Raw genomic sequence first — 16,944 nt, 5'->3', positions numbered from 1 at the left:
GTGTGGAGAGGCTGATATGGGTGAGAAACATTTACAACTCTCTCAGAGAAGGGTACATGAAGTCATCAGAGTTCCTTCTCAAAGACCTTCCTCTGGACAACAAGATAATCACCTCACTTTCTGCACTCACTCCCTCTCTGATTCAAGATGACTCCATCTGTGGGGCTTTTATCACATTAGGAGAGGCCTTGCCTAATGTGGTCGCACCAGAAGAGATTGGTCAGGTGGAGGAAGAGATACGGGCGTACCAAATAGAGGTGGACCTCGTAACGTGTGCCCAGAACTACATTGAAGAGGAAGACCGAGTTCATGTAGATTGGTGGAGCAGAGTTGTATCCATGAAAAATCCAGAGAGAGGTGTGAGATTTCCCATTCTGGGTCAGCTGGTCAAAGCACTACTTAGCATTTTCACAGGCCCCCTGGTTGAGGGATCATTTAATCTCATGGGTGATATTCTTGAAGCAGACAGATGCTCCATGAATGTGGAAACTTATGAGAGCCTTGCAATTGTAAAATCCACGATTAAAGCAAGGGAGTGGACAGCATCGACAATGACAATAGACCAGCCATTAAGGTGGTCTTGCCTGTCATCGTATCAAACATATCAAAAACATCTGCAGAAAAAGAAAGAGGCACAACAGGCACAAAAGAAGAAAAGGGTGAATGAGGCAGCAAGGATTCGGCCATCACAGATGGCAAACAAACTCATACGGCAGGCCAGGAATATCGCTGGATCAGCCAAAGCCTCCTCTAGACGAGTCAAACACTCATCCTCGTCCACTGGACCATCCAGACCTTTTTCAACCTCCTCTGGACCAGCCAGACCCTCACCAACCTCCACTGGACCATCCAGACCCTCACCAACTTCCACTGGACCATCCAGACCTTTTTCAACCTCCTCTGGACCAGCCAGACCCTCAGCCTCCTCCTCTGGACCATTCAGACCATTTTCAACTTCCAATGGACCAGCCAAACTCTTTCTCTCTCCCTCTGGACCAGCCAAAGCCTCATCTTCATCCTCTGGACCAGCCAAAGCCTCATCTTCATCCTCAGGACCAGCCAACGCATGATCTTCATCCTCTGGACCAGCCAAAGCCTCATCCTTATCTTCTGGACCAGACTCTTCTGGACTAGCCAAACTCTTTCTCCCTCCCTCTGGACCAGCCAAAGCCTCATCCTCATCATCTGGACCAGCCAAAGCCTCATCCTCCTCCACTGTACCAGCTCCATCTTCTGGTCCAAATGTCTTAAAAAGAAAGAGTTTGCAGGACTTTGCTTACAACCCAGAAAAAAAGAAAAAATAAGTGATAATGGCCTTGATTTCACTTCTAATCTTCAGTTTAGCAGTTCAGTTCTTTAGCACTTTGAGCACTTGTTATTTATGCACTTTAAGCACTTGCTATTGTTTAGCAGTTTTTTTTGTACTTTATTTTTGTTATTATTGTCAATATTTGAAGTAAGTCCTTCAAATAAAAAAGTCCCCCCCAAAAAAAAGTTCAACTGTACTGAAAAATAACGTTGCTTATGAATGTTGGCAAGTAAAAAAGTATTTGTACTTTGTGATCAAGTGCCATTCTTGGCACATCACACAACGACGAAATGCGTCCTCTGCATTTTAACCCATATGTGATATATTAGCTATATTATTTAGCTTCATTCTTAAAATAATAATACTAATACCAATAATAATAATAACAAAACCAAATGTAGCCAGGTCTATAAAGCTACCATAAGGCTTTGAAGCTATTATAGAGCGTAATTTGTAAAGAGGGAGACATGAACCTTACAATAAGTTGTGTATACCAAAGTGGGCAGCTGTCTCTTTAAGACGTTCCTGAGTGCCGAAAGGTAGGGTGGGAGTTTTTTTTTTCCGGCGGGTTTTTCTAGACGGAGGAAGGCGGGTAAAGAGAGCGGAAAGAGGAGTGAACGGCAACTTAGGGAAATAAACGTATATATCTACATATATATATTTGTGTAGATGTCAACGTTTAGAGCACTGTTTATTTTTTTTGGCCTAAGCATACAATTGCAGCAATTAGTGGATAGAAAGATTTTGGTGCAAGTGCTCTCTTTTGGATATCCTGGTAGGTCAATTTACCTGTTTGAAAATATAGATATAGGGATCATTAGTGTGAAGGAAAAACAGTCAGGATATGAATGTGAACCTTTGCTGATTGTGTGGTTGATTATTTTCTTTACTAATGTATCATTTTTTGTAGTTGTATGTAAAATGCTAAAGCTACCTATAAGGCTACTTGCTAATTGATCGGATTACGTTGACTGTGATATGGTGTTATTCAGTTTAGCCACCCTGTTAGTACCATTGCAGGTTGAAATGTTTATAATGTGCATATATAAGTATATACATGTATATGTGTATATTAATGTTATTCAGGAAATCTGTATAGTATCATAGTATGGCCTAATGTGAATCTGAGATTGCGCTGTATGTTAATGGATGATGGAAAAAAATATAATTTTGTGTGATGTTTAAGTAAGACATCTAACTCTCTGTACTTTGTGTGCAGACTGTTTTTTTTGGATTTGATTCCGTTCCGAATTCAGTATTTTTTCGGCCAAGGAAGATCGCTTGTTTCACAGAGTCGCTCCCTCTGCGTTGAACTGCGCAATGTAACAAGTTTTTTGCAACTGGAGATTTTTTTCTTTCCCAGCGCTTTGTGAAGAAATCCTCAAGTGTTGCAGCGGCATCCACCTCCCCAATGGACACGGGGATCTCCAGCATGCTGCTGTTGCAGCAGAGGCAGGGTCCGAGTGGGCGGCAGTTTGGAAAAAGATTGCAGCCCTCGAAGACAAGGTTCCGGTCCGAGATCTCCATGCTTGCTGGTGCCCTGACTGACCCATATATATCCTGGAGTAGTTCGGAGACCACTGGGACTCCTTTTGTAGTCCCCACTTCAGCTCCAAGCTGTTTCCCGCCCCCTCCTCCTCATCCTCCACCGCCACCTCGTCCTCCTCCACCTGCTAGTATCCAGGGCCCCAAGCAGAGTCATCGTCAGGGAAATGGCGCAGGACCCACCAAAGGCCCCAACATGGTGGATGTCCTGGCGGAGCTGCCCCGCATTAAACTGCACCCGGTGCTGAGATCGCCAGGTGGGACGCCAGTGCCAAGGAGGGGCTGACACAGGGGACGCCCATGGCCTCAAGAGGACATTACTTCCATCTTATCAAAGGCTCTGGCGGGTGTGGGCGGCCTCCTCTCTTGGGCCGCGGGCTGGGTGGTGCTTGGCTCTGCTGCGCCGTGGTGGGGCCCTGGCGGGCAGTCCGGGGGATCTTGGGACACTGGGGGCCTTCTAGGCGGATTGGGGGGTTCGGTTTGGGTTGGGCGGGGGGGCTCGCCGCCCGTCCTCCCTCTGCGGGCCTCCCTGTACGGGGGTTGGCGCCCCTTTAGTCCCTCGCGGGCTGCTTCCTGGGTTGGGCGGGTGGTTATCTCCGGGGCACATGGCCGTGGGCCCTTGTGCTGGGGGGGCGGCAGGGTGGCCTCGGTTGCCTGGTTTCTCCTGCCTTCGCCTTCGGCCTTGTGGGGGGGTGGGGTGCTGTCGCTTCCCCTGACGGCATCATATGCCAGCACATCCAATGACAAATCAGTTCACACCTACACTTACACATACATATAAGAATGGTTGAGCGATCAGTATCATTATTATTGTTACTTTTTAGCGTGTGTTATAGACATAGGAATTGAAATATACATGTATAAGGGTAGGATCACGTGTGTGTATGCTACATATATATATATATATATATAATACCTATTTGTCACATTATTAATTATAATTATTATTACTGATGTTATAATGTTTGTTGTTTGATGTCCTTGTAATGAGTGTTATTTTTCTTATGGTTGTTTGTATTCTGTATTCCCCTACACTTCATTTTCTCCGTCCCACCTACATTATTAGTTTTATTTTTCCTGTATACCTCTGTTTCCTTTTTTTTTTTTTCTTTTCTCTCCCCATGGTGATTAATGTCTGTTCTCGTTACGATTGTTGTTTCTGTATCCCCCGTTTTTTTTTTTTTTTTTCCTTTCCTCCACGGGACGGGTGAGTTCGGAGCAGCCACACTCTTTGCTCTTGAATTTAGTGTAAAATAAAGTTGTCCTCCGAAGAGGGGGGGTGGTGGTGGGGAATTTAAAAAAGGAAGAAAAAAGGAAAGGGAAAAGAGAAAAAAAAATAAAAAAAATCAAAGGCTCTGAAAAAGAAGTTCAGACACCAGATCCACTCTGATGAGTAGGAGAAGCGGTCCTCTGAGCCCTTAAACTTTTTATACTTATATCATTTTTATACTTAAGACTTATATACTTTATATACTTAAACTTTATATACTTATACTTTATGTACTTATACACTCACCAAAGGATTATTAGGAACACCATACTAATACGGTGTTTGACCCCCTTTCGCCTTCAGAACTGCCTTAATTCTACGTGGCATTGATTCAACAAGGTGCCGAAAGCATTCTTTAGAAATGTTGGCCCATATTGATAGGATAGCATCTTGCAGTTGATGGAGATTTGTGGGATGCACATCCAGGGCACGAAGCTCCCGTTCCACCACATCCCAAAGATGCTCTATTGGGTTGAGATCTGGTGACTGTGGGGGCCATTTAAGTACAGTGAACTCATTGTCATGTTCAAGAAACCAATTTGAAATGATTCGAGCTTTGTGACATGGTGCATTATCCTGCTGGAAGTAGCCATCAGAGGATGGGTACATGGTGGTCATAAAGGGATGGACATGGTCAGAAACAATGCTCAGGTAGGCCGTGGCATTTAAATGATGCCCAATTGGCACTAAGGGGCCTAAAGTGTACCAAGAAAACATCCCCCACACCATTACACCACCACCACCAGCCGGCATAGTGGTAACAAGGCATGATGGATCCATGTTCTCATTCTGTTTACTCTACCATTTGAATGTCTCAACAGAAATCGAGACTCATCAGACCAGGCAACATTTTTCCAGTCTTCAACTGTCCAATTTTGGTGAGCTTGTGCAAATTGTAGCCTCTTTTCCTATTTGTAGTGGAGATGAGTGGTACCCAGTGGGGTCTTCTGCTGTTGTAGCCCATCCGCCTCAAGGTTGTGCGTGTTGTGGCTTCACAAATGCTTTGCTGCATACCTCGGTTGTAACGAGTGGTTATTTCAGTCAAAGTTGCTCTTCTATCAGCTTGAATCAGTCGGCCCATTCTCCTCTGACCTCTAGCATCAACAAGGCATTTTCGCCCACGGGACTGCCGCATACTGGATGTTTTTCCCTTTTCACACCATTCTTTGTAAACCCTAGAAATGGTTGTGCGTGAAAATCCCAGTAACTGAGCAGATTGTGAAATGAGCAGATTGTGAAATACTCAGACCGGCCCGTCTGGCACCAACAACCATGCCACGCTCAAAATTGATTAAATCACCTTTCTTTCCCATTCTGACATTCAGTTTGGAGTTCAGGAGATTGTCTTGACCAGGACCACACCCCTAAATGCATTGAAACAACTGCCATGTGATTGGTTGATTAGATAATTGCATTAATGAGAAATTGAACAGGTGTTCCTAATAATCCTTTAGGTGAGTGTATACTTTATATGCTTATATTTATATACTTATACTTTGTGTACTGATTATATATACTTATTAATAAATAATATATTTTTATCACTATTATTTTTAAAAGAGTTGCTGATTTTGTAATACTGCTGCAGCATTCTCCACATGCTAATCACTGCCCCACATCGAATTGGCACTTTGATCAGCCATGAATCACTTCACTACCCCCTGTTGAATGTTGCATCGTATGTTGTTAGATATCTCGTAGTAGTATTGCAGTATTTATTTAAATTGAAAATGCTTAAAACAGATCAATTTCTCACAAACACATCTATTCATGAGTGATTTAAACGGCAAGGATGAAAATGATTAGGATTAGCTCTTGCCAAAATAGGGCTTGTAAACTTTTGTGGTACTCAGAATTAACCCAAACAACTATGACTCTATAATCCTCTATAATCACTCTCACTCTGTCACACTTGAATCAAACTCCAGGCCTCGCATGTAATGAGCAAAATTTTCTTCTTTATTCAGCAATCCAGCATAGTGTTCCAACCACACTCGGGGACAATGCGCAATGCACCCCGCACCCAGAAATCAGCAGGTTAATATACTATAAGACGAATTCCCCTATATGGACTTCTAAGTCCTGATTGGTTACCAAACATCTGCAAACCAGGTTTCGAACATACAACAAACATAATACGCCACCTCTATTGGTCTACTTCAAGGATGTTCAGTTTCCAATCCTCGTTAGGCCTAGGCCTCCTATGAGTCCCACACATAAGCCTGTCTATCCAGCCTAGGAAGGAGGGCAAAAACCCTAAACATTAGGGAAATTCCACTCCCAACCCAGCAAAAAGGTGCAACCCCCCCTTTGGTGTCCATGGCTGGCATGGCTCACAATGTTATCAGTAAGGGAAACCCCAACCCTATATTACCTAAATAAAGACTTCAGCGTAAACATATACAACCCTTATGGGTACATAACTTGCTTGTGTGTTCAAATGCTACCATACAACAAACTGCGTCTAGCATAGTATAGCAGCTACATTTCAAGGCTTCCTGCAGGTCCCCTTTCTCCCCCCGGCGATGTTCCCTTCAGCCCAGTTCTCCAAGATCTGTGGCCTGCAAAGCTGGTTCCGTGCAGGTGGCTGTGAGGCAAGGACACACGGCACCATCCCCAAAACAACAAAACCTGAGACACAAGAACAATCCCACAATGCCTCCCAACCCTGGCCTACCATCACTTTAAATTTCCCTTCCACACTTTGAAGTAATGTTAACCATATACTACATAATCCTGAAAAGGAGTGGTCACTAAAATTAAACAGCTCGCAGATCTTCACAATGCAAGAAATGCAAAGATGGAGAAAGCGAAGAACAGTTCACAGCCGGCTGGGCACATTGTCATCATCAAAGATTTTAAGCATGTTTATTTATATAGCACAATTCGGGCACAAGGCAATTCAAAGTGCTTTACAAAGACAAGGATACAATCAAATTAAAATGTCAAAATCACATTTCAAAGATAAGTAAAAGAAATAATAATGAAAATAAATAATTTTATTAATCAATTACAATGAACACATAATAATAAGAAAAAGCCAAAATAAATAAATAGCTAACTGAAAAGACGTCACATTTTAATGACAGAAAATGACTGGTGCTGCACTAGGAAACTCTGACCATGCAACAATTCATCTAATTCCAGCATACAGACAAAATCTGAAAACTGCTAAACCTGTTGTTACTAGAGTGAAACACTGAACATGTGGAGCAGTAGAGCAATTAAAATCATGCTTTGACTCGACAGACTGGAATGTTTTCAAAACTGCTACTAACAGCGTGGATGAATACACGGACACTGTAACATGGCACATAAGCTTCTGCGAGGACTCTCGCATTCCCAAATAGTCTGTTGTCAGCTATAATAACGACGAACCATGGTTTACAACTGAACTCAGGCAGCTTCCTAAAACAAAAGATGAAGCTTACAGGAGTGGTGACAAAAACCTGTTCAAATTCTACTGCGGGTTTGAAAAGCCACATTCGCGCATCATACAGCCCTCACCTTTTCAATGGCCTTCTTCACACCTGGGTACCTTCACACCTCGCCCACACTATACCCAGCTCACCCCCCCCCACGTCCAGCCACCTCCCCAGGAGAATCAACGACAGAGATGTAAACAAGATCTTCAGTAGCCAGAATACAAGGAAAGCTCCTGGTTCAGACTCTGTCTCCCCAGCCACTCTGAAGCACTGTGCAGATCAATAGTCACCTGTCTTCACAGATATTTTCAACCAGTCACTGAACCAGTCAGTGACTACAGACTGGTGGCTCTCACATCGGTGGTAATGAAGGCTTTTGAGAGACTTGTGCTGTCATACCTTAAAACCATCACAGACCTATCGCTTGACCCCAGGCTACAGTCTGCCTACAGAACCAACAGACCTGTGGACGATGCAGTTAACACTGGACTCCATTTCTTACTCCGACTTTTGGAGTGCCCTGAGACATATGTTAGGATTCTGTTTGTGGACTTTAGCTTTGCATTTAATACTATTCTATCGGAGCTAATGCGGAATGAACTCTCACAACTGTCCGTGCCTGATCCAAAATAACATGTTATAACCACGATGGCCCAGTTTTACGCTACAATCATTGAGTCCATCGTCACCTCCTCCATCACAGCCTGGTTTGGATCAGCCACTGAACGAGACAAGGCCAGACTGCAACACATCATCCACTCAGCAGAGCGAATAATCGGCAGTAACCTGCTTACCCTCCAGACACTTTACATCACCAGAACCAGGAAACGGGCATACAAAATCTTTGAGGACCCATCTCACCCTGCTCACCACATCTTTCAAGCCTTACCCTCCATGAGAAGACTCATGGCAATCAGAACCAAGACCCCCAAGAGCTTCTCCCCTCAGGTAGTCTCTCTCATTAACCAAACCAGTCTCTGAATGGACGTTCAATTAATCGTCAGCTGCAGTGAAATATCCACCAGCATAACCAGTGAACAACTGATAAACTACCTCTATGATTATATTCTGCACTCTTGCACATTATGCACACATACTGCAAACTCTGTATACATATTGCACTCTTGCACATATAGTTGACTTGGCTGCTACTTAATAACGGCACCATTTAAGAGCCCTTTAAATTATTATACCATTTATATAGTTTATATTCATACTACAATGATTACTATGTACACACACATATATAAATATCATAATACCATCATTACTACCATTAATAAACTTAATTATCATATAATTATCATATTACCCAATTGCCAGTCTATTGTTTATTACCTTTCTGCATATGTCTTTGCTAAATGTGGGTAACTCTCGCCAGTGTGGGGAAGCAATAAAAAAGGCCAACAGAATGTTGGGTTATATCTCTAGGTGTGTGGAGTTTAAGTCAAGGGAGGTGATGATACACTTATATAATTCCTTGGTAAGACACCACCTAGAATACTGTGTGCAGGTTTGGTCACCATACCTCAAGAAGGACATTGCTGCCTTAGAAAAGGTGCAACGAAGAGCTACGAGAATGATTCCTGGTCTTAGAGGAATGTCTTATGAGGAGAGGTTAGCGGAACTGAATCTGTTTAGCCTTGAGCAAAGGAGACTAAGGGGGGATATGATTCAGGTCTATAAGATTCTAACGGGTCTGGATGCTCTTCAGCCAAATGACTATTTCAATATTAGTCTAAATACTAGAACTCGTGGCCATAAGTGGAAATTAGCGGGAGAAAAATTTGAGGAAGCACTTCTTTACACAGCGTGTAGTTAGAGTATGGAATAGTCTTCCTGCTAGTGTAGCAGAAGCTAAAACCCTGGGTTCCTTTAAATCAGAGCTAGATAAAATTTTAACAACTCTGAGCTATTAGTTAAGTTCTCCCCAAACGAGCTTGATGGGCCGAATGCCCTCCTCTCGTTTGTAAATTTCTTATGTTCTTATGTTCTTTGTAATGTCATGTAAAAGCACCACCAAGGCAAATTCCTTGTATGGAAACATATCTGGATTCCGATTCTACATCCTTCATCAGGACTAGAAAACTTCCATCCAGCGTTGCATTTCACTTTGACGCTGTCGCTTTTGAAACACTTTTCTGTGATCTAGCTCTTGTTTTGGTCGCCGACTATCATCCAACAAAAGGTTCATTTCAGCTCTCCTAATCTGACATAAACCACACTCACAAACACTTTCGGGTTACTGTGTCACCGGGAAGGGATGGACTCCAGTCGGGATGGGTTTCCAGCATTTCCTATCCTGGCTGTTCTCTTTAGGGACAAACACAGGAATGGAGTCTAGTGATCACACCGGAACTTGACTTACCTGAACGGAGATGTATGGAGCAGACTCTCATATGCGCAGGGATGCTCTGGAATGCAAGGTCTTTACGCCCCACCGCTATAAGCTACGCCATCCGACGCCATTTCGTCAACTCTTCCACTTTTGCTCTTGTCTTTTCCAATCCAGAAAAGAGAAGAAACGTATACCGGTCCTGAAGACCGAAGAGAGACCCGAGTCGATATGGGGCTGCCGCTTAGCGGGTCGCCGTTAGCCGGGCCTCCGTGACGCCCCCGCGCAGAGTAGAATGCCCAGGGGCGTCGCAGCCACCGGCGTCCTCCCTGTCCTCCTGTCCTCTCAAAAAACAGCAATCATTTAAACAAACATGAGGGAAAATTCAAAAGGCAAAGATGAAGTCATGCCTTACCTCAGCACAGCTGCCCACCGCACAAACGACAGCGTGTCACCTTACTTTAAAAAAAAAGAAAAATTGGGGCCGCGCACGGACAGGGCCCCTCCCTCACACCACATGCGGCTAATTAGTTGGCCATCCAGAGGCACTCAGTCTATTAGTCACCCATTCAGTCAGTCAGTTCTGCCTTTCAACAACAGGGGGCAGTAGAGGTGCACCGTTCCCGGAAGCACTGCAATACCGGGTCGATGCCTGGAGCAGATGGGGCAAGCCCCACTTCCGGCTCCCTGTTCCAAAAATCCGTTTAATATGTGGTCCCCTCCATGGGGGACGTATCAAAATAACCTTTTCATACCAAAACAAAATGTAAATCAGCTCAAATACATGAATAATAAATATTATGCTTGTACTACTTACATTAACACATAATCACAATCTATAAGGCTGAAACATTCCCACACTATGCAAATCATGCCAACACAGTACAATAAGACTTTCAAAGATAATATTAAACAAACACCCACAGAGTGTTCCAAAGTGCATTTTGCAATGTCTATACTTTGAATGTCAAATTACAAACTTCACATAAATCTAAAGTACACTAAGATTAAGATGAGTTTGTTACCAAACCAAATATATAAGAAATAATTTATTTGCCAGGAATTAAGTTTATGATATTGAATGAAATGTGTGAGCATGCCCCAGTTAGTGAAAGTGTGTCCCCTACCCCAAGACTCCAGAGGGTTAAAAAGGAACACATCCGCAGACTTCCAAGCTCTGCACTAGGGCTGAACGATATTCTGTTTTGACATCGACATCGCGATGTGCGCGTGAGCGATAGTCACATCGCCGGAACATACGATGTGAAGGGTAGAAGCCCATTGTGTATTAAGAGAACGGTAGCACACAGTAAACACGAGTTTGTTGTATGGCTTGTTGCTGGGGTGACATGCACGTTCCGCGTGCCTGCACAGTGATTGGTTCGCTGTGTCGCTGCTCACCGCTCACAGCCAACATTCACTGCTAAAAATGCGCGACGAAGAGGATCCGCCGCAAAAAAATGATTTCGTACCAAAAAGAAAGTCGAAATCATCTATTTGGGACTATTTCGGCTACAAAAAGGAGGATGTTGACCAAAAAGAGGTACTTTGCATGGAGTGTCATAAAGTTGTGGCCACAAAACATGGAAACACCACCAATTTGTCTGATCACTTAAAACGGCACCACAAAGCTCTTTACAACGAATACAAAGCCAAATCTGGATGTCAACCAAAACAAACAAATGTTTGTGATGCCTTTGCCAGTGTGACACCTTACCAGAAAGGCTCTCAATGACAGAAAGAAATAACAGACGCAATAACGTTTCATATCGCTAAAGATATGTTGCCATTAAATACCGTCGCCAAAGAGGGATTTAAGAAAATGATCCGAACGCTTGACAGGCGGTATGTTATACCATCCCGCACATATTTTTCCCAAGTTGCGATAAAAGAGCTGTATGAAAAATGCAAATCTAAGATTGAAGCAGAACTGTCGCACGTGGAATACTATGCAACTACAACAGACTTGTGGTCCAGCAGGACAACGGAGCCCTACATGAGTCTGACGGTCCATTTCATCGCAGAGGACTTCGAGCTAAAAAGTCGCTGTTTGCAGACGGCATTTTTCCCGGAAAGTCATACAGCCGAGAATGTCGCAGAGGCCCTGAGAGAAGCGGTGTCCGCTTGGGGCTTAGATGAGACACGTCAAGTCTGTATAACAACAGATAATGCAGCGAACATGGTGAAAGCTGCCGATCTGAACAAGTGGACCAGGCTACAGTGCTTCGGCCACAGACTGCATCTTGCAGTTGGTGAGTAATGACCATGATCTTTATCCAAAATAAAAATACATTTTTACTCAGCTGTTTTACTTAATAACCTGTCCTGAACCTGACAAAACTTGTAAAATGAATTTGTTGCATGTGTGTACGTAGAGCTTTAAAACGTAAGAAAAAATACAGACACTAAACATTTAATTTTAAACAAAAAATAGTTTTATGAGCACATTTGAGGAGCTCTTTTCCAAAATGCGATAACTCCATTTCAATAGTTTTCAGGGAAATTAATTGTTTTACCTAGACCCACACATTTTGTGAATATTCAATTTATCCTGTTAAAATGTTTTTTGCTTAGTCTGAACATGTTGAATAATGATTATTAAATCAAACAACTATATTGTTGTTGAAAAATTCAAAGTAAATTTTTTTTCTTTTCAAAACGCTATAAATCCATCCATTTTTCCCAAAAATTGATGGTTGTCTTTTTTTAAAAGTCTTTTGTCTTTTATTTTTCATGTTCGCAGTTATTAATAAACAATTAAAATGTCTCATTGCAATATTTTACATATTCCTAATCATTACTTTTGCTGGTTCTTTGTCACAGCTTTTAGGGGCCGTTTACATGAACGCGTCCTGCATCAGCACCGAAAACTTAGAGAGAGAGAGAGAGAGAGAGAGAGAGAGAGAGAGAGAGAATAAGATTTTTTTACTTATTTTGAGGAATTATAGCCTAATGAACAAACATCTGTTAGGAGCGCAGCCACGTTGGATTGCGAGAACGTTCACTAGGCTAAAATTAAGTTCGGTGCTTATTGGGGTTTGGAAAGAAACTGCATCTGAAACAAGGAAATTATTATTGGCGTTTATCGCGTTTTGGAAAAGAGCTCTTCATTTATTGTTTGAAATAAAACAGTGTGCTTCAATAATTAAAGTTCGCAATGTTTTGTTTGTTTTCTCCGCTTAGAAAATGCAGTGAAAAAGGATGGCCGCAATGATCGTGCTACAGGAGTCTGCAAGAAGCTGGTGAGCCACTTCTCTCACAGCTGGAAGGCCAGCGATGCCCTGGCAAAAGTCCAGAAGGAACTCAATCTACCATCACATTGTCTCATCTCAGAATGCCAAACAAGATGGGGTTCCAGACAGATGATGATCAGCAGGATATTAGAGCAGCAGCAGGCTTTAACTCAGGTCCTGTCTGCAGACAAGAAGCTGCGGCATCTAATTCCAACCTGGCAAGATATAGATGTGCTGGAGTCTGTAAGCAAGTCACTGGGCCCAATGCTGGATTTCACTGATGCACTTTCAGGCGATGAATACGTCAGTGTCTCCTTTGTAAAGCCAGTTCTTCAGCTCTTCAACACTTCACTACTGGAAATGCGAGAGGAAGACACAGACCTGACCAAGAACATAAAGATGAAGATGCTGGACTACCTCAATGAGAAATACGAAGATGATGATACTCAGAAGCTGCTAGATATGGCATATTTTTTGGACCCCCGGTTCAAGATAGACTTCATCAGTGCAGACAAGAAGACCCAAGTTAAGGCCAGAGTGGTATCACAGATGATGGAATGCCAGGAGAAATCAAGCTGCAGCACTGACGTGGAGCCCAACGTTACCAGTGCACCCCAGGCAAAGAAAGCAAAGAAGTCATTGGGAAGCTTCTTTAAACAGAGAGAAACTGAAGCAAAGGGTGATTCCTCTCTGACCCTAAAGGATGCTTTGGAAGCAGAGCTAAACACTTACCTGCTAACACCTCCAATAGACAAAGAGGAGGATCCACTTGCATGGTGGAAAGTACACAAACTAAGCTTTCCTCATCTCGCCAGACTTGCCCGCAAAAACCTGTGTATTCCTGCGACAAGCTCGCCGTCAGAGAGACTTTTCAGTACTAGTGGCAACATCGTCACTTGCCAACGAACCTGTCTCAAGCCTGCAAAGGTTGATAGTAGAGGTCGACCGATATGGGTTTTTCAATAGCCGATGCCGATGACGATATTTAGGAGTCAGGGTCAGCCGATGGCCGATATATGCTGCCGATATTTTTTGGCCGAAAATTGGACGTTTTCCCCTCTATTTGCATGATAAAATATCATATTAATAATAACAAACGATACACAAAATTTCTCAACTTAGCATTTACTGAATACTGACTTGTGTAAATTTAAATATAAACTTAAATAACAAAAACACAATACAACTTATAAACAACTTAAACTTATAAACAATAAAGATAGCAGCATCAGAATCTCTTTAGCAGCAAACTCATTCTTCAGCTCCCAAGCTCACCAGTCTGCTGCAGATATTGCACCTGGCTTTTCCTGGTGTTGGCTTTGTGAAATGCTGCCATACAGGATTAGATTTTTGTTCAGCCATCAGACAGCAATTACTAAAACAGAAGAATAAATGCAAGGTTAGAATTTTTATTATAGTACCTTCATCTTCAATTCATTCTACAATTCCAGTATTCCATGCACATTAAAACAATTACACTCTAATACATTTTGAAGAAAAAAAAAACACTAAGTGCATCATGGTATGATGAGTAGTGTACACTAACATGTTGTTTCTGTTGTTAGCAGACAGATAGCTTAAAGCCAAATTCACAATCAGAATCTAGTGATCCCGGAAAATAAAATAAAATAACTGTCGTATTGCACAGCCTTGTATGCAAGGACAACATAAGCCCCTAGTGATTGTGACGTTGTCTACGTATAAGCCCGTATAAAGGACAGACATGTTTAATGAGGAAACTAACTGCGCAAAGTCATGCACTTTTTATCTAGACGTCTGACAAATTGTTTGAATCTCCGGTCTCAAATGAAAAAAAGTTGCACAGAAGGACCATTGTCAGCATCAGCTCAAGTAAATGGTAACCAGGCTTTCGAACAAACACTTTTCTCCGCCATGCATTGTTCTTAGCAGCTCTGTATCTCCCGAGGACGGCGCTGTCTGTGATCAGGGCAGAGTAACGCAACTCTCACACACGCTGCAGTATCTGAGAGCTGCCTGCTCCGCCCCACACACTCACAGAGTGAAACTCTCCGACACAAGAAAAAAAACATAACTGATAACATCGGGCTGATATGGTAATAATTAAAATGTTAACAACTAAAATGATTTTTAACGATTAAAAAACGTCTGTGAGCCCACCAATAAGCGCACAAAACGAACTCTATTAGAATCAATGATCCTTAATGTTACCTGTAAGCTACAGTTGGTTGAAGGCTCATTATCATTACCCCAGTTCCCAATAGCGTAATTCGCGTTTTCTTTTAAAGCAACATTTCATAGCAAACTACTTAAATAAACAGGTCATTGAAAGATCAGAATTTAAGCCTTACCGTTTTATCCCAGGACTCTTCCAAAAACTTCTGGCTGTGGCCCTGCACAAGGCAGCATGGGTCACGTGTTCCACAGCAACAATAACACTGGGCTGCCCGCAGACGTGCCTGTCTGAAAATCGGCGTAGTGCACTCGGATATCGGTCGATGCGGATACATTAAAAATGCTAAATATCGGCCCGATATATCGGTCGACCTCTAGTTGATAGACTTGTATTCTTAGCTAAAAACCTTGAGTTAGCAAAGCAAATAAAAAAATATATATTTAAGTTATGTTATGAACCAATCAGGGGGGTTGGTGTTGCAAAGCTGCTGTTTAAATGTGTTCAGCTTTTCTGTTTACAGGAATATGTTCTCTAATCTGTTTAGAAGATTTAATACAAAATATATAAAAATTTTATTTCATTTAGTTTATTTCATATATTTAGCCATGATTATGATGACCAACACCAACACTGTTTTACTTTGGCACTTTGGCTAAGAAAAGTTGACTTAAAAGATTGTGAACCAAAATGCTTATAAGTTGTTTTATAAAAAATATATTTATTTTAAGTTATATTGTTGTAAATCAATCAGGGGGGTTGGTGTAAAGCTGCTGTTTTATTTAAAAATGTGTTCTGCTTTTGTGTTTACAGAAATGTTCGAATTTTGGAATAAAATATTAAGTAACCTTTTTGTCACTTGTAATGAAGCTTGCTTATTAGTGAAATTATTAATATGTAATTATTGGTAATTATTGACTTTAGCCTGGATTGATGGCTCTCAATATCGCAATATATATCGTTTGGAAAAAAATATCGCAATGTAATTTTTTTCCAATATCGTGCAGCCCTACTCTGCACAAGGGTCGGGCTAAAACGGCATCATACACCTTCCCAAAACACATAAAATCAGTAAGCTTGGGAATGAAATAGGTTAATCGCACAATAAACAGCACAACAGATCAAATAAAATGCTAATAAATGTTAATAATGTTAATATTGATGAATAAGTGCTACAGTGATCAACCAAAACAGTGCTCAATAAAATCTTTACGTGCCATTAAATAAAATCCATACCAAATAAAACACACACACAGAAAAACAAAGCACACTTACCTAAAACCCGAAGTGTCCTCTGTGTGCTTCAGGAAAGTGCATCACGTGAACCCTGTAGGATGGAGTGTCACCACCTAGACGTACCGGGGCAGCTTTCGCCTAGGATCAAGGCAGTTGGATGGATGTCAACTTACCTCTGGGGGTAGGTCGTTTAGATAGATGGCTGCTTCCTTCTGGGGGCTGGGGGTTTGGGTGAATGTCAGCTTACTTCTGTGATCAGGGTCTTTGGGTGGAAGTGAGCTTACCTCTGGGGTCAGGGGGTTGAGTTGAAAGCAGCTTGCCTCTGGGGTTGGAACATTTGGGTGGATGTGATCTTACATGAGGGGCCTGCATTTTTGGGTGGACAGCAGTTTGCCTCTGAGATCGTCTGCAGCCGCCCCCCAACTTTCACAGCCAGGAC

General features: G+C 42.3%; 1 long non-coding RNA gene and 1 pseudogene across 1 annotated transcript; both read right to left on the bottom strand.

The window, feature by feature from the left end:
- Positions 1–10,491: 10,491 nt before the first annotated feature.
- LOC140584031 (U2 spliceosomal RNA) lies at positions 10,492–10,724 on the bottom strand (annotated as a pseudogene).
- A 3,502-nt stretch (positions 10,725–14,226) lies between these two features.
- On the bottom strand, positions 14,227–16,603 carry LOC140584016 (uncharacterized). The gene is made up of 2 exons (XR_011986066.1): positions 15,448–16,603; positions 14,227–14,492 (listed from the first exon to the last, which is right to left on the bottom strand). It is a non-coding gene; the product is annotated as an uncharacterized lncRNA (long non-coding RNA).
- Between the last annotated feature and the right edge of the window lie 341 nt (positions 16,604–16,944).

Source organism: Paramormyrops kingsleyae, unplaced genomic scaffold, assembly GCF_048594095.1.
Source record: "Paramormyrops kingsleyae isolate MSU_618 unplaced genomic scaffold, PKINGS_0.4 ups29, whole genome shotgun sequence".
Lineage (NCBI taxonomy): Eukaryota > Metazoa > Chordata > Actinopteri > Osteoglossiformes > Mormyridae > Paramormyrops > Paramormyrops kingsleyae.
The sequence above is the reverse complement of the archived record's forward strand: the minus strand, read 5'-3'. Positions and strand labels throughout refer to the sequence as shown.